The sequence below is a fragment of the Marmota monax genome, unplaced genomic scaffold (assembly GCF_021218885.2).
Source record: "Marmota monax isolate L192 unplaced genomic scaffold, Marmota_monax_Labrador192_F-V1.1 WCK01_AAM20220418_F8-fsc00293, whole genome shotgun sequence".
Classification (NCBI taxonomy): Eukaryota; Metazoa; Chordata; class Mammalia; order Rodentia; family Sciuridae; genus Marmota; species Marmota monax.
This window is the reverse complement of record NW_026694586.1, coordinates 517,544-536,949: the sequence shown is the minus strand read 5'-3', so window position 1 is coordinate 536,949 and position 19,406 is coordinate 517,544. Positions and strand designations below refer to the sequence as shown.

The window sequence follows — 19,406 nt, the reverse complement described above, 5'->3', positions numbered from 1 at the left end:
TCATTTATTTTTTAAAAAAATAAATTTAAAAATTTTTTTTAAATAAAATAAAATAATTAAGTGTTTACTTAGTTATTATAATCTTTGCAACCACTGAAAAGTTTAGATGTTAACATGATATTAGGTTAATCACCAGACAAAAAATGTTAATTTGATAATCTAAATAATAGATGAACTCTGGTTCCAATGACAATATATTTTTACTGTCATGCTGGAAATATTTGAATGAGATTTGAAGTCTAACTCTCAGGCCACAGAATGCTCCTGCACATTTAAAAAAAAAAAATGAGAGTGGACAATAATGGGCAATTTAAATACTTTATATTTAAATATCACTTTCTGGGTTTTCCTCTTGTATTGACTCTTTCCTATCAATGTGTCTGATAACTAAGTAACATGCTTGATTTTAAAGGGATAAAGAAACTCAAGCTATACTTAAACCCAGATCTTTGGAATATACATAAAGGGAGCAAATACTCAACTCCAAGGCTACATCTCCAATATTTATAAGGATGTACTTAGAAGGGGCAGAGCTCATTTTAAACTTTACTTCCTGAATGAATTAGCTCAACTTTCACAGAAAAATCAGTCTACCTCTTTAGAATTTTATAGAGTTTTATTTTTAATTGTATTAACTGATTTAATCCTCTAAAATACTATTTGTGCAACAGAAAAAGTAATATACTCAATGACACTGGAGTCCTGTGATGGAATAATACATCTCCAAAAAACAAGTCCACAGCTTCCTTCACACTACCTGGGAAGGGAATCCCACTATCAGCACAGCCTTCTCCTGCCTCCTCTCATATGATGTCCCAAGATGGTGCTCACTGCCCATCAGGCAGCCCTGGACTCTTTCCATCACAGAGATACTATGTGGCGGTCTGCTGACTAACCCCAGTGGCTCTGACATTGGCTCATTTACTTATTTATATATTTCAGTTTTTCATGATCAGCTCACTGGAATAATAACCTTTTCGTAGTCTATTGTCAAACTAAAAAGATTTGGTATAACTGGAAAGAACGAATAGCTCCCAATAATTCCATTCTGACTTAATTTCCTTTATGAGTATTTACTGGCAACCAATAAGGAAGAAATTTATACAAAGAAACTAAAAATAAATTTATAATAAAAATAAAGATAACATGAAAAGTCCAATTTCTTCAATTTCATAAAATGCAAATAATTAATTTTTGAGCTATAGGAATGGAAATAAAGATGCAAGCTCTCTCTGAGGAAGGAGCAGAAGCAACAGCTTGCCACAGTCTGGCTGGGCACAAATAACCCAGCCACCACAAAGCCTTGTAGGTTCAAACAGCAATTCTTTATTCCCCAACTCTCACTGGCACTGCACACACACTACTCGGGAACACACCCCTTCCACCAGCTCTGCGTGCCCAATCTCCCTGAATCCCCACGAGAAAGTAGCGGGTGCCCAGGCAGATTCCCGCAGGGTCAGTATACAACTCCATCAATCCAGCATCACAGCAATTATATACAGCTTAACTCAAATCATCATCTCAATGGTTCGCTGGCGTCACCTTTCAACCATTCCCTCTGGCAATATGCCAGGCATCATTCTGACTTGTGGCTCTTAACAACAGCTGACTCAACATCTCTCTGATCAGGACTTGCAAAGCCAAGGCCATGGCTACTGGACAGCTCTGAGGAGCTGCTGAAGGACACCTGGGGCAAGGCAGAGGCCAGCAGAGCATCACAAATGTCTGCAGAGAAAAGCAACACGTTCAGGTAAGCACACTGGGAGAATCTCTCCTTTCTCCTCTTCCTTCCTTCTCTCCTTTCTTTTTTAGTTAAGAGGTTAGAATTTGCACCATCTTGGTCATAAGCATATTAGTCTATGCCTAACAACAGGCTAATAAGGAAAATAAAAGCCCTAGTTTCCAGTCTTTGTCATTATCCTATTGTAACTATTCCCCTCATGGCCAAGTCAAAGCCCTCAGTGTGACACGACTGGAAGGCACGCAATCACACACCATGGAGCACTTCCATCTCGCACACACATAGAAGACACATAAACAGCCTGAAGAGCAGGGGTCATAGCAAGACACCACAAAAGAAGCAAAAGAGGTGAGTTTTGTTAATTGATACCTATATTTTCAATATGATTGGCTTAGTTTCATTTACCTAATTTAATTTTACTTTTTTATTTTTCCACAGATTCTATCCAGAATACTTTTATTATACAAGTACCATGCACATTGGGGAACATTTACAGGCAGAGTTCAATTCTAAACCTCCATTTCACCCACACAAACTGTAACGCACATTTACCTTACAGTGAATGAGCCTCACAGGAATGAGATACCAAGTTATTGCTTTCTGAACAGAGAGCTCCGATTAAATAGAATCTTCGAAACCAAGAACAAAGCCCCGTATCCTCTTAATTCTTCATACCCTGTGTACAGATGAATAAAATCTAAAGACATGTTATAAATTACCCCACCACCATTAAAACTTAACATTAAAATCAAATCATATTTCTCAAAAACTTTTAAGAAGTGCATCAGTATTTACAGATCCCATTAAATTATGCATAAATATATTCTGTACACTCAACACACTGTTTCTCAAAATACAGAGCCTCCACAGGGGCTTGGGGGTGACAGGCAGCAGGAGAGCTTAGTGTCACCCTTTTCAAGTTTACTCGAAAAATCAAGATCTGAAATAAATATGCAAATAAAACTTCAGTTCCTTACAGGAACCTGTCGTTCCAAGGAGTCACCCACTTAAAGAGTTAACTTTCAAAGTTAAAAGAGAGAGAGAGAGAGAGAGAGAGAGAGAGAGAGAGAGAGAGAGAGAGAAGAAAAATGAAACGTCAGCAGACATTGTTTCTACAAGTTTCCTACAACCAGAAGGCCCCTCTGAGCATGGGGTTTGCACCCACGCAGCACCTGCTCCCTGGCTGCAGAGCACGTGGTACCTTTGCCTCCTCCTGGAGGGAACCATTGCTAAAGTAGGTAGATAAAGACTAATTTTTGAAAAAAAAATTTAGTGAACATAAAAACCAGCCATATCTTAACACCGAAGGAAATAAATTATCGTTAACCTAAATATCATCAATCTGAAGTTTCAACAGCATGGCTTCTTGTCAGCCCCGGAAGTCAGAGGAAGGAGGGATGGGGTTCCAAAAAATAACACTGAGCAAGTAAAAACAAAACAAAAACCAGTACTTGTCACCTTGGATCCTGTGTTCAAGGACAGATACTGCAGAGCTAGAGAAGCCACAGGGATCCATGAGGGCAGGTCAAGATCCTGCAAGCCTGAAGTGACAGAGGCCTTTGGATAGGTGGGTAGGGAGGTTGGAAGCTCCTTCCCTAGCAAGAGCATGTCCCAGTCTGTCCCAGTGGAGACGGATTCCTCAGTCTTTTCCCTTCCTGCCCTCTGCTCACCCCCATTTTACTTCTTGTGCTTCTCCATTTTCTCCAGGGTCTTATTAGAATCTGCTGGACTCTGGTCTCCGGGGTTCATATAGGATTTGTCTATGACAATCAGGGCTTTTTTGACCTACTTCTGCACCACAGACTCAGCAGTGCAGATGGCCTGGCTGCCAAACCCATGGGTGGATAATCAGGCTGAAACGAGACAGGCGGTTCTGTAGGTACCTTTCCAAGATCAGGGAGGGCCTGTTGCTGCAGTTGGGTGTTCCGTCTTGATTGAGGAGGTCCATTAATTCTTTCCACACTTGCTGAGCTGCCCCCAGTGTATTTATTCTTCTTCCTTGCAATCTCGGTTTACCCTCCTGGGTGAGGCCTGGTTAAATATTCGGCCACTGGCTTACTAGGAAACTATACTTCACAGACATAGACAAAGTCCCAAGCCAAGTGAACAGCTTTTCCTTCCTCCAAGGATGTCAGGATTGTCTCAAGAGCAGCTTTCCAAGTCTCCCAGCCAGAAGATTCAGCCCAGTCTTGTCCAACTTTTCTCCACAACGATTGGCCTCCATTTTTGGACTTGGCTTTTCTGAAAACACCTCCCAGCAAGAGGCATTTAAGCATTCAGGCGGTGACAATCGCCTCTGCACTTCAGCCACAGTCACTTTATATTTGGATGTGGAGCTGAGGAGAGACAAGCAGAAGACTTCATGGGATTCTGCATGGCTCCCACCAGCTCCTTCTGACAGGGGAGACCTAGGGGGTTCTTAATCATGGAAAAATGGGACCTTTGCGGATTACAGTCTGATCAGGCCCAAGCTGGTGTGAGTTGACGTTCTGCCCTTTTCCATCTGGTGAGCCATGTCCTGGAGCCTCAGGTTCTCTGCCAGGCCGGTGGCATCCAGGGCGTGCGCACTGGGGAACAGCAGGTCTAAGCGGCTATAGCCCATGGCGCCTCCCTCCAGCCCGGAGAGATGGGGGAGCAGGCCCGCCAGGCACCCTAGGTGCAAACGCAGGCTGGCCCCCTCCTGGCTCTGGCGGCCAGGCCAGGACTGCTACTGATTGCTGGCAGCCACAGGCTGGTGCAGGGGATTGATGGCCGCAGCATAGGCTTCGCTCACATGCAAATAGGGATCCCCCGACTGAGTGTAAACCAGATGCTGGTAGGGGGGTGGAAAGTAGGGTGGCGGCTAGTATTAAGGGACTCCAGTGTGGGACAGCAGCAGTGCGGAACTTTAAAGATGCTGCCCAACGGAGGTTAGGTGGGGGATGCGTGGATTCCCGTGGCTACAAGCCCTGCAGCGAAGGTCTGGGCGCTTGGTTCCCACGGGGCGCTCTGAAGCACCAACTCAGGACCTCAGGTCCCCAGCCAGATAAGTCAGAGCTTGCGCTCCAGGGGTAAGTCCGCTTGAGGCAAACACCGTGCAGACCCTGCTCGCTCATCAGCCTACAAATGTTGGAGTCATAATTTAATTTTAAATAATGGCTATATTTTGACACTGACTTGTAAAATTCATGAAAAGTTCATGGTTGTCTCTTGATAGCAGCTGAAAATTGGTATTAGCACATGACTCAATGGGGACATATTAGAAGGATTTTCTTTAAAATCAGGAAGACGACTGCTTCTTTTATCATTGTACCAAAAGTCCTATCAGTAAACACAAGAAAATTTAAAATGAAGAGCATATAAACTGGAAAGAAGAAAAAGCAACTGTTAGAACTTGCAGATGATGTGACTGTATAGATAGAATTTTTTTTTTTAAATGATCGCTTAGCTATTAGCTCAATATTCAAAAACTAATGCTATATTGGAACACTAGCTATACATACAAAGTAGGAGAGAATATCAAATGGTAACAAAATATACTGGCTCCTAAGAATGCATCCTACAAAATGATGCAAGTGTTTATGGGGATCATTATAAAAACTGTTGGGAAATGGGAAGAGGGGGACTACCTAAATGCAGTCTGCAAGAACTACAAGCAGGAAGACTCCATATTTTTAAGGTATCATTTTCCCTAACTTGAGCTAAAGGTTCACTAAAAGCCCAATTGAAAGACCAGGAGGTGGGGCTGGGGATGTGGCTCAAGTGGTAGCACACTTGCCTGGCATGAGCGGGGTGCTGGGTTTGATCCTCAGCACCACATAAAAATAAAATAAAAGATGTTGTGTCCACCGAAAACTAAAAAAAAAAAAAATAAAATAAAATAAAAAATAAATATTAAAAAAATTCTCTCAAAAAGAAAGAAATAAAGAAAGCCCAGGAGGTTGTTCATAAGACTTGAAGGAGTGCCTCACATGGCTCAGGGTTCTTAATCCAGGGGAATGAAGGGAAGGGGCTATGTAAACCTGAGTAGAAGACAATTACATCTTTATTTTCACTAACCTCTAACTAAACTCAACATGACAGGCCACACAGGTTCAGCATGCCCTGTGCATTTGGTTAACCAATATAAATTAGATATTTTTATAGCAATCACTGCATGGTTAGAAATACTGTTTGTGTCTCTCATTTCTTCAAAATAACAGTAGTTATTAAGTTCATCGCCAGATTTTGTTCTTTTACATGCTAATTAATAGCCAAGGATGCCTATCATATTAACATTTCTAGTACCCTCATTACTGCTCTTTAATAATTGCTTTTCTCTGTAATTCCAGTTGCAAATGTTCTGCATCTACTAGCATTACTCTGAGAAGGTGCTCATTGGCTTCAGCAAACTGCAGAATGGATTTGTTCTTGGCGCGTGCACACACACACACACACACATACACACACACAAATGGTTAAGAAGCCCCAAAGTGGTTGGGATGTTACTGGAACATTATGTTACTGGGGCATTATGGGCATTTCAATGAATTCTGTTCAGACTTTGTTACCTGGAGTGTTACCATGGCAATTTCTCCAATGCAACAAAACTCCAGTCAGAGTCATTCGTATTGTAGGCAAAGGGGTTCCCCCATTGGTGGGGGCAAGTGAGAATTAACCCATGAACTGTTTAACATGAGGGCCTGCTCCCCTTCCCAGCCTGAGCCCCAGCAGGCCTTCCTTTATGAATGTCCATTGACAGTCATGGCCCATGGCTCCCCTGTAGTCACTTCTGCTCATATTTTTTTTTCTCACCACTATGGTGTCTCCCCCGCCCCCAAACACACCCACCCACACCTCTTAGTTTGGTGAGAACTAAGCACAGATTTGAGAAGCAGAGTATGCAGGGTATAAGTCAGGGAGAATGAACCAGTTGACTAATCTTGGGATGTTCCTCAGCCTCAGACTTCTCATCTATACAATGGAGATCACACAACCAACAGGGTTGCTGTTAGGATGAAAAGCATTTGCATTATTTTCTTTACAGTGAAATGAGTTATCACATATTAAGACCCTACAAATAATCCTGTGAGGTCAGTTATCACACATTAAGACCCTACAAATAATCCTGTGGAGGACAGTTGTAACCTCCACATCCAGTTTAAAATACAAGTGTAGGGGGAGGCATTCACAGTGCCAAACAACACATTCATTCATTCCCCAAAGCTTAGTATTAAAAAGAAAAAGAAAAAAAAAAAGACTGGTCACAGTAGTGCATGCCAGCAGCTCAGCAGGCTGAGGCAGGAGGATCATGAGTTCAAAGCCAGCTTCAGCAACTTAACAAGCCCTTAAGCAACTAAGGAAAACCCTGTCTCTAAATAAAAAAATTTAAAAAGGGCTGGGGATGTGGTTCAGTGGTTAAGTGCCCCTGGGTTCAATCCATGGTACCAATAATAATAATAACAATAATATTTTTAAAAAGAAACAACTTTTATAGTATAATCTTTCCTTGGGAAAAACAATTCTATACTTTTTAAAAAAATGATTTTCTTTATAACCCTAACTGGAAGGCCTTAGAATCAGCTATTCCAATTGATTCCTGAGGTCACCTGTGAAATCATATGATCAAAACAAAGTGCCCTGCTGCCCTGACCCATGCGGGCAGCTGAACTTCAGGTCGCTCATGTGAATTTCCAGGGACACCAAATAAAACACAGACATACACTTTACCTTTAAACAAGCTACAGGATGGCTCCACCACTCTCAGCCTCAAGCTCCCCAAATGGGAGAGTGAGGAAAAGTCAGGAGAGGCTGGCCAGAGAGAGGGAGCACGTTTGGAAGTGGGCTTTTATTGGGGGGACCTTCATTCTTAGAAAGTTCCATCCAAAAAAAGGTCAGAGGGGCAGGGTTACAAAGGACAGGTGAGTGTAATTCGACCCAAGGGGCTGCAGGGTGACACACCTATGTCTGAAGACAAGTCCTCAACTTCCAGGATGGGACAACGTCCAGGTCACTATGAGATGTAGTGATGGTCAAAGCCTCTCCGCTCAGGGACTCAGAACACGAATCATTCAGAGTGACCTTCCACAGTGCCCACCTCCTGTGAGGCCCTGGCACAGGAGGATCTCTCTACCTGTGTACTGCACTTCTGTATCTTCCAGCTAATTGACATACACACAAGGTGAAGTCTCAGGTACCCTCAGAAATCTTCACTCCTTGATGTTTTCAATATGAACTGTTCTTTCTTTTATACTATGATGCCTGGAGCAAAAGTTGGTAGGATCAGATGTCATTTTTATTCTATGACATCATTATAAAATATGCTGTTTCCTTAACTGAATATTATTCTTATAAATAATCTGATAAATAATGTCCATAAGAAATAGATAAATCTTGAAATGCTTCAAAGCTTATTATTTGTACTCAGCTTTCTTTTCTCCTAAGTTATAGTTCTTTACAATTGCTTTATCATCTCACCTGTTAAAAAAATTTCTTTGAATAAGCTTATAAGAATGAACATAAGAGAAAAGGAAATACTGTAGTTAGGCCAAAGCAAATTTATTTTTCTGTATAATAGCCACTCATATACATGAGGATGATTCTGCAAAATTATCTCAACTTTTGAATGCACTTATTCGTTCATAGGTATGAACATAATCAAGGTTGTGTCTAAAAGAAGCTTTAGAATTGGGCTGGGGGCATAGGTCAGTGGTAGAGTGCTTATCCAGCCTGAGCAAGGTGATGGATGAATTCCATCTCTAGCACCACAAAATAAAAATTTTTAGTTGTGATATGTTTTATAGAAAAACTAAACACATCACAAATATACACAATTGACACTGATTCAGGTCAGATTGCTAGGGCTATCCTCCTAGGCTGTCTGATGCAACAAATTCATATTTATAAAACATTTAAACCATATTGAAAAGCCATTTTAATCAATAGCCTGTTGTTTGTCATGCCATAATAACAACCTTAGACTGAAATAATAAAATAATATTTCAGCTTCTGATTTTAAAACTTAAGACACACTCATTCTTATGGATTCAATCTCTGGTAACAAAAAGAAAAAAAAATCATAATAAGAACCAGAGTGTCTAAATTTTCCAGGTGGGTGTGGGGTTATATTGTTGTGGAATAATTGAAAATTGCTGCACAATTTTTTAAGCCCTAGAAATAATATGAAAAAGTTCATATGGTCATTTCTACTTAGAGAAATGTTTCTTCTGAAAATACCACAGACTTTAAAAACTTACAAAAATTTAACAAGTGTACTGTCACATTGGATCCATAAATATAATAACGTGTTGGGTTTTCAGGATAAGACTTAGGCTGCAGGAGAATTTTTTTCACTGTCTTAGAAAACACACACACACACACACACAATCTGATAATTTGAACATTCGCAGTTGAGAAGAATTTAGAGAAACTTTATTTAGTGACCCTGTAGGAGAGTAAAATATCCTACCCCAGACACATTTCTTTGTCATATTTTAAATTGGACAATTCAGAGAAACTTCAGGCTCTGTGAACACAGGAGTGGTTCTGAAAGGTGGTTCTTTTCCAAAAGAAAATTATCTATCTACATTAGTAAATAGCAGCTGTGCATTGGGGTGGGGGGTCCATTTTATATCCCCCACCTCTTTTCTGCCTAGGAGGGCTGTAAACACAGCAAATAGAGATTGGAATTCTAACACCTGACCCAGATAGTTGGCCACAGGTGGTTGTTGCCTGGAAGACCCCTTCTGCATCACAAGACACCCTTGCTGGCTGTGCATATCCAATCCTCCTATGATCTCTCCCCACCCCCACCCCTGCTGGGTTTTCCCTTTTTCCACCTTAATAAATTTGTATAGCTCGTCTCCAATTTAATCTCCATCAGGGTGTACCAGTGAACCTTGAGAGGGCCCAACAGAAATGTCCCTTTGTCTGAGCAACACCATGTGTGGATAGTGACTTTTCTTTTATAAATCCAAATCTAAATCTACACCCTATAAGCATTACTAAAGCAAGAAAACTTAAAATATAAGAATTAACTAAGTATTTAAATTGCTCACAGAAAAAAGTGAGTGTGTGTTCTATAATTTACCAGCAATAGTGATTGTAAAAACTTCTTAAATACACTGGTAGGACTGTAGAAGCATGAATTAAATACACCCCATGGATACATTCAGGGGTCACCTAGCCACCACAGGTGAGCCTCCTTGGCTACAGCAGGCCCCATAGAAAGTGGATTATGGGCCAGGCATGGTGGTGCAGGGCTGTAATCCCAGCAGCTCTGGGAGGCTGGGCCTCAACAACTCTGCCTCAAAACTAAAAAATAAAAATAAAAATGGCTGGGGATATCCCTCAGTGGTTAAGCATCCCTGGGTTCAATCTGTAGTTACCCACACCCAACTAAGAAATGAAAGGAAAAAAGTAGACTGAGGAAAATCACATGCTTGAATGATCTCATCCACCCATTCTACACCATGAACACAATTTCCAGGTTTAGGGGAAGATATTCTTATATAAAACAGTGAATGAACTAACAAGCACTCATTGAAACAAAACATGACTTTTTTTCCTAAGTAGGAAACAAGTCTCACAATTGACAGCATGCACAATTTATTTTCTACTGAGCATTCTTCTCTTTGACACAAAACCAAATCTCAATTTTTTTTAAATAAATGTTTAAGGTTAAAATCCACTGTGTTCCTGAAGAACATAAATAAGAACATTCTCCTTCCTTATCTTCCCCACCTGGTGATCTCAGTCCCTATTTTTATAACAATTGAAATTTTCAGATAGCTGTTCAATATCTACTAATTTAGATCTTATCAAATTTTACTGTTTTATTAATTTGTTTTGCATACTATTGATAAGAGTTTTTTTTTTTTTTTCACTTCATTTTCTTTGGATTCATTCTCTCTTCTTTGTGAAGTACATCCTTCCTTTTCTTTTCCATTAAGTTTATAGATTAGTGAGTAGGTAGCATCTCTGAATAATATAATATTGAGATAGAATAAATAAAAGATAGGTAGAAAGGAGACAAAGGAAGAAAAGGGAGACTACTTTAAACTCAAAGCCTTGTGATAAATTTCCTCATACCTTCACTCTCTGGTCAGTTTTTCTCCAATGGCTGTCACTTCCCAAGCCAGCTTTTTTTCTAAGAGCCTGAGTTCCCAAAAGGTGCATCTCACTCCCTTGACAGCCTCATTCTTCCTGAATATGGATTCCTTGCTTTCCTGAATAAATCTCTGCTCCTCCCTCTCTCTGACATGGGTGTTTTGTTTTTGCTGCTTGGACTAACCAATAAGCTATGAGCCTTCCTTTTTATCTTGAATTCTCCCTTACTGAATTTCTGTTGACAGCAGTGATAATTTCACCACTTTGCCCAACAGTTCACTAATCCTAGAAACACTGTATTCAATTTAACTTTACCAACCACTCAGGCAAACCAAGGATTTAGATGGTAACATAATGAAGGACTTACAGAGTCTGAGTCCTTCAGGCAGCACCTGCTCTAAGTCTTCTGGCAAGAAATTGAACCTGCAGGACTCCAATCAGTGGTTCCACTGCTTGCTCACATATTAGAGAAATTTTCTGCTGGGTCTTGAATATCCCAAATAATAGGACATTACAAAGAAGACTGAAGCTTCAGCCAAAGTTCCGGGAACCACCCAGGGCTATGGAAACAAAGTCCAATGTCCACCAGTCCCAAAAATCACGAGGCATTACAATTCCTTCTCCAGAGAATAAAACCACTAAATCAGCAATACAGTTTCTGAAAGCCACATCCTAAAAATATTTAGAAAGTTTCATAATTTTAAATATCAGACACATTCATAATAACCTCCCAAGGAAATAAAAAAAATGTTATGTTTGTTAGTCAAAAACCAAACTTTATCCAAGTTTTTTTTTCATGGGTTAGATATAATTGACCCTGCCTCCATGCACATCTTACATGTGCAAGTATACCTTATCCTAAAGTGTATACAGGAAAAATTTAATGAATGCTACAGCACAGATAAGAAATAGTATATATTTTCCCCCACTTTGCGATTTATAATCTTGGAAGAAATTTTTTATTGCTGTGATATTAATGAGCATATAATAAGAATGCAATTTCTAATTTTAATCTAATTAAAATGCTAAGTGTTTTGTGAATTGCACTGCTATAATCATTGGTATTCATGTATCACTATAGTATACTGATTTAGTTCAAGTTGTGGAATCAGCCCAAGTGCTTAACTGATGAATAAATGAATACAACGGACTTTTACTCAGCCATAAAGAAGAATGAAATCATGTCATTTGTTAGTTAAATGGATGGAACTAAAGAACACCTGTTATGCTCGAATTCGGGACCCCCAAAAGACCACCAGAGACCCAAGATCGATATAAGCAGCAAAGATGTGTTTATTGCAAGCTAGCTCGGTCCTCCGCGCGCACGCACAGCAACAGGTGATGCTAAGAGGTCCCGAGCCCAGGTTTTGCAGCAGTTTTATACATTCTTTGGAGAAGGCAGGGACCCCCACATACATCATAGCATCTCCTAGCAAATCATCACACACCTCGGGGAAAATCAAATAACAATTCTAAAACATGATTAGCACATTCACTGGCGGGAACAAGTTGGGTAGGAGGGATTGGTCACTACAAGAGGGGGATTCATTTAAACTGATTGGTTTAAACCGTGAGGATGTCGCAAGGGGAGTATGTGCCAAACTGTAGGGTTTCTAGTTTAGATACTGGTCACCACACCTAGGTGGAAGCCATCTGGAATTTCAGATATGTGGTTATCTTGGCCTATCTTCGGCTTTTCCGGCTTTTCCGAGAACTGAACTGTTTCCACAGAGCTTTTCTGTAGATTTTTTCTTGACTTTAGGATTACAATAAGTCAGAGGTTAAGTTTCAGAGCAAAATAAGATCCCAAGCAGAATGAAATTGCTTAGGTCTTTCACACCATGCTAAATAAAATATGTGAAGCCAGATTCACACAGTCCAAGGGTAAAATGTTCTCTCTCCTATGTGAAGCAAGAGAGGGGGAAAAAAAGAATAAAAAAGAAATCTCATGAAAACAGACAGGAACCAATAGAGTAGAAGAAAGGGATAGACAGGAAGAGAGGAGACAAGGGCATGGGGAAGTCATGGGTAATGAAATCTATCAAATTAGTTATGTCCCTCCATAAATAAATCAAAGTGAATCTCACTGACATGTACAATTATAATGCACTAACAAAAAATAATAATAATAGAAGAGAGATCAGTAGAATAGAGTATGTGGATGGGAGAGGAAGGGAAGGAATAGAAGGAAAGGTATTGGGGAATGAATGAGACTAATCAAATTATGATATATGCATATATGAATATGGCATAATAAATTCCACTATTATAATTATAATACACTAATACAAATAATAACAATTTTTGAAAGTCAAATGTTTTATGCTTCTATTAGTTTTCACTATAATATATTGAAAATACCCAATATTTTGAATCTAATGATATTTTTACCTCTTTTCCAAGCTAGCTCCCTATTCCATTATTGAAGATTAAAGTTTCTAATGGACAAGAAAGGATATACAGACAGTATAAAGGGACAACTGAACTAAGCAGCCTTATGATCACACAATGATATGTTCAATGCCTATGTCATAGCACCATTTTCAAACACTTAAAAAGAATTAAAGTGTTTGACTCTTAAGCAAATACAGAAAGTTTTGTAAGCTCATCAACAAATGATCCAGGGAAAGTACATTTTTGAGGAAGTAGAAATTTACAGGCATTTTTGAGAGGACATGAGAAAGAGATGGCTAGATTACATAAAAACTAATTAATGTCCTAGAGGACACTAACATCTTTATCTTTCCTATCTGAAAAACTGCACTCATCAATTTAGCAGATAACATTTCAGTGTTTCAATTATAATGAAATAGTAAACTAGTAAGAGAGCTATGGGAGTATTATCCTAGATAATTAAGAAATAATGGGTACCAGTGAAGCCAGATTTACAGATTTACCTGTTAGTGTAGTTAGGTGAATTGGATCTAATATCGAGTAAGATAAATAAAACGGAGGCCATTATTGAGAATGCAGTCCAGGAAACCAGAGCAACACTTGGGGAAATTGAAATGTTAATGTCCCCAAGGCCGGGAACCCATTCTAAGGAACAGTTAATGAAACAGCTCCCAGCAAACAGGGAAATCCTAATCAAAAGCTGCCCCAGGCCCTTCCTGCCCAGATTACTCCTCCAGCCCACCTATCCCCCACCTTTTGGGCCTTCCCACCTGCATTCTATCACTGAAAGATAAAGGGAAACAAAAGACATGAATGTGGGAAAGCTGAAAGAAGACCTTAGCACTATATAAAAAAGCACCTTCCATGGATTCCACCTCTTGGGTCCCCTTCTTCCTCCAGGGAGAAGTCTTTTCTGCTGTCCTTTAATAAAGCTTCTACTTTCCACTCTACACTTGCCTCGGCATGCTTCTCTGGTGTTATACCTCAGCATTCGGGGAAGCAAGCGGTAAATAGCGGTAACACCTGTTAAACAATGCCTTTGTAGAAGACTGAGAGGTCACACTATCACACTCTTTGGCAGTATTTAAAAGTGGTACAGAATTTTCTTAAGTAGTGATTTGAAAAAACATTCAAAGCACATAATTTTATGCTTTAGAATTGAAACTAGAAAAAACACATATCTATATTTTGGAGAAACATTTTATATTTGGTTTTATGCCTTTCAGAAATATACAGAAATGTATAATGCAGTTTTTAAGAAGCTATTCAATACTAACAGCACAGGCCTAAGGCAACTGGATTATCAGTGGGTCCCAGAGGCAGGTAGAAACGTATAAAATTTACAAGACACACTAAAGAACTTTGTGTGTTGAAATAACCCTTCAAAAGTTCTAAAAAGAATAAGTGAGGGAAATATCCTAAAGTTCAATTCATCGTTGTTATTTAGAAACCTGAGGCTACAGCTAAACCCTAGATCAATACTTTCAAATCATTTAAGCTATTTTACACTTTTATATTCAAAAGTGTATATATTATATTGCTTTCTTCCCCAGTCAAAAGTGCCCTTCATATTTCAAGAAAAAAAATTCTGAATCACTATAGGTAGGACATACACTTCGAGTCACAATTACCTAGGAATGTTATAGTTTATATTCCCTTTTTGATTTAAAGGGAAAATTCACCATAACATTTACTTATCTTTTATTGATTTTATTTTTTTAAATACACGGCAGCAGAATGCATTACAATTTTTATTACACATATATACCACAATTTTTCATATCTCTGTATATAAAGTAGGTTGACACCCAATTTGTGTCTTCATACATGTACTTTTGATAATGATGCCCATCACATTACACCATCCTTGCTACCCCCCCTTCCCTCCCACCCCTCTGTCAAACAACTCACACAGAGAAGAAGATTTTCCTTGAGACCCATGAGGCCTGAGTTCTCCTCATAATACCCTAACAGGCCTGGCAGGGGCATTGAGAATGGGTCCTTATGGTCATTTAGTTTGCTTTTGCTTAAAGAATCTCCTACCATTCCACAAGCTACAGACCCCACCAAACCTGGATCTCTCCTCACTTGGCACTCTGGGCTTAGCAGTCACATGAACTTTTATGAAAGAAAATACTATTGTTTTCTGTAAGTATGCAAACACATCCTAGTCTTCATGTTTCTGGGAAATGTGTTCACATACTTGAATACCGGTCTTCTTACTAGTTTGTCAAAAGTTCTTTTTAAAAAACTCCAAGTTCAAATGCCCATAAAGATACCGATTCCTATTTCCAAGGCTATTTCCCCGATGCCTACATCAATGCATGGTTTTGCTGAGAGCCATAGCTGAGTACGAATTACGAATGGCATTTTTGCCAGAACGGAGTGGTTGAGAGGTGACCCCAGCAAGCCATTGAGATGATAATGGTTATGTTAAGCTGTGTATATTAGACCCCTGCTGTCCACCTTGGCCTGCTACTTTGGAGTTCTCACACTACTTTAGAGTTCTCGCGGGGGATTCCCGGAGAGTTCCCATTGGTTGAGGAAGTACCGGAGGAGGGATTTCCGGTTGGTGTGTGGTGTGTCCCGAGAGAAGGCCGCGTGTGTGGTGTTCACGGGAGTGCAGAGAATAAAGGAGTTCTTGTTTTGACCTACAAGGCTGTGTGGCGGCTCAGTTATTTTGTGCCCAGCCAGACTGCAGCATGGTTTCCCATTCACAGGGTGCCTTCCTACACATACCAGGTTGATGCAGATCCGACTCACTACAGGCAAACACAAACATGTTACTGAGGAAGGAAGAGCCTGACTTAGTTAAAATATCAGCAGGAGTTTAGTCCCTCTTATCCAAGGCTTTATAGACTATATTGATCCTCTTAGCACTCATAGCGCTACTTGAGATTGAACATGTTCCTTTAGCAATAAAGAGTATAGACAGCATTTATCAAATAAGGACAAACAATCCATGTCCACTAAATGACTTGACTATTGAAAGAAAACTCTTAAGAGAGTTTGACAAAGACACAACTGAACAATTTTTTAATAAATGCTCATGATGTTATATGGGAGACTGTTCAGAGCCTCCATTCTACATGCCCGTGATTTATACCAAGTATTTAAGGTTGATCAGTGTTCTCAGATAAGCATAACTTATACACTACAGTTGTGTTGCTATTAGATGACACTGTGGATATTTATACTTGAAACTGGTAATACCTTGCAGGAACTTGCAGGATTAATACACTATCACCAAATATGATATAAAGTAATGCTTTCCACGAGGCTTCAATGAAGACAGTGTACAAATCTTCAAATCAAGGTATCAATATGGAGATTCCTCAGGTCAAGCATATTACTTGAACATCATGGGTTTGCTTCCCATGTAGGCCAAAAAAATAGACTTGGTCTGCACCTCCAGTCATGGGCAGGGGAATTTCCATGAGTGATTTTTTGAACTTAATGGAGAGGAAGGAAGACATCAATGAATGAAAATAAACATTATCACTCTTAGAAGAGTGATTCAAAGTGTATGTCCTACCTATAGTGACCCAGAATTTTTTTTTCTTGGAATATGAAGGGCAATTTTGACTGGGGAATAAAGCAAAAGGAAGATTCTGGAGAAAAATTACAGGTGCGGAGATTCCAAGTCAGACCTACTTGCTGAATTGAGTCCCTGGATCTATAAGTGTGGTCACTCCTCAGATATCACCATGAAGGAATGATATTGAGAGCCACAGCTGAAGGGGCCCCAGCAAACTTCCAGCTGCCAGCAAACTTCCAGCTGCCGGCTGATGATTGGCTCACAGCGGCCCCAACAACATCTAGCTGATTGGCTCCTCTGCGGTGATGCTCATTGGGCTGTTTCCCTGCCCTTTCAGACCACGGAGCTGCTCATTGGGGAACTTTTTTGGCTCCACCCACATGACGCAGCCAATCGGCCTCAAGAGCAGGAGGATTGTGGGAGGTGGGGAGAAGCTTGTGGGGGAGAGAGAGGCTTGTGGAAAGCCTGTGGTGGCAGTTGAGGCTCTGAGGGTTTTTCCTGAGAGGCTGTTTTTGTTTGGTGTGTGTGGTTCTAAAAATAAAGTTAGTTTCTTTTGACAAGTGGCTCCTGATTGTGCCCAGCCAGACTGCGGCATTTGGTGGCTCGCATGGGGAGCGACTGAGGGTAAGTGATAAGGTAAACTGCTCGCCCCTGAGGGCAGGGCGAGAGGATGGGTAGCCATTTTAAGATTCCTCTTTTATTTTGCTTCACTTTTGTTTTAAGTTGCCTGTCCCTGGAGATGAGTGAGACAGAAGAAAAACCGCTCACAACTGAGGAAAAACTATTTATGTCTAAGGCACAGATAGGGAGAAAGGACGGATGCCCATGTCAGGAGGATAGAAAGGCTATAATGACTTTTTGTTGTTCCCTTTTTATTTCATTCTGTCTCGGCTTTGTTTGGCGTCATCTTGTTGGGTTGTATTATAGTAGAAATATGGGATCAGAAATTAGTAAAAAACAAACTGAAAGAGTGTTAAGTAAATTGTTAGAGGAAGGAGGCATCTCAGTAAAATCAAGAGCAGTCAGGGCATACGTTGATACAATACAAAAATGTAGCCCATGGCTTTTTAAGGAGGAGTTGTTAAATATATCACAATGGAACCATCATGGTGAAGATTTAAAAAGAATAGAAAAGAAAAGCCCAGGGACTCTGCCAGTTGGCACATTGCCATTGTGGATGTTCATATCTTGTTTGCTTAGTCCAAAGCCTTCAGTTCAGACAATGGTAGAGGAAGGAGAAGATATAATGATTCAAGTAAAAGAGAAGGTCTCTCAAGTTAGTCAGACAGAGGAAAAGATTCAAGTAGAAGAGAAGGCCTCTCAAGTTAGTCAGACAGAGAAAGAAAGTGTAAAACAGAAAAAGCCATCAGGGGGAAAGTTACAACAGGAGACTGCTACTAACACCTTTCTATCACCAGAGGGTGTAAGTGTCCAACCAACAGCACCACCTCTACAGGAGATGGCTACTAACACCTTTCTATGACCAGAGGACGTAAGTGTCCAACTAACAAGGCCACCTCCATATGCTGGGAGGTCCCCAACCCGCGCAGTTGATAGTTGGGATCCTGAGACAAGATCTCAAATATTAACATGCCCTGTATTTGAGGCAGGAGGGCAGCGATTTTACCAAGTTTTAAACTTCAAAACAGTGAAGCAGCTAAAAGAGGCTGTAACAACCTATGGTCCTCAAGCACCCTTCACTGTAAGAATGGTCGCATCCATTAACAACTTGAACATGACGCCAGCAGATTGGGCTAATATGTGTAAAGCTGTGCTAAATGGAGGACAATACCTGTTATGGAAGGTTGCCAATGATGAATTTTGCAAGGAGACGGCTAGGCGAAATGCAGCAGCTGGTTATCCTCAGAGAAATCTAGATATGTTGTTAGGAAAGGGACCTTATGAGGATCAGCAGCAACAAATTGCATATGATCCTGGTGTATATGCACAAATTGCTGTAGATGCAATTAAGGCATGGAAGACTTTACAAGGACATGGAGGTTTACAAGGTCAATTATCTAAGGTAATACAAGGAGCTAATGAACCTTATGCTGAATTTGTAGATAGGCTTATTCAAACAGCTACCAGAGTTTTTGGGAATACAGAACAAGCAATGCCATTACTAAAACACCTGGCTTATGAGCAAGCGAATCGTTGGTGCAGAGATATCATTAGACCATGGAAACATGAAGATTTAAACACATATATTAAATTATGTAGAGACATTAATGAACAAGAGCAAGTCATGGCAGCTGCAGTAAAACAGGCTTTAGATGCCAGAGACATTAATGAACAAGGGCAAATTGTGGCAGCTGCAGTAAAACAGGCTTTAGATGCCAGGCCAAGAACATGGTACAATTGTGAACAAACAGGACATTTTAAAAGGAATTGCCCCATTGGAAGAGGGTTTAACAAAACTAGGTATCAAAGGAGTAGAATACCAGGTATTTGCCCACGATGCCATAGAGGGAGACATTGGGCTAATGAATGTCGTTCTCAAACCACCATAGAGGGTACTCCATTATCAAAAAACGAACAAGGACCAGGTGTTTATCCATGATATCTTGGAGAAAGGCATCGGGCTCCATTGCCAAAAAATGGACAAGGGGGCCCAATGCTCTGGGGCCCAAAACCACAAATATACAGAGCACTGGAGGAACCAAGCAA

At 40.2% G+C, this 19,406-nt stretch overlaps 1 pseudogene; it reads right to left on the bottom strand.

The window, feature by feature from the left end:
• Positions 1-3,418: 3,418 nt before the first annotated feature.
• Positions 3,419-15,983, bottom strand: LOC124077226 (transcription factor AP-2 gamma-like; annotated as a pseudogene).
• Between the last annotated feature and the right edge of the window lie 3,423 nt (positions 15,984-19,406).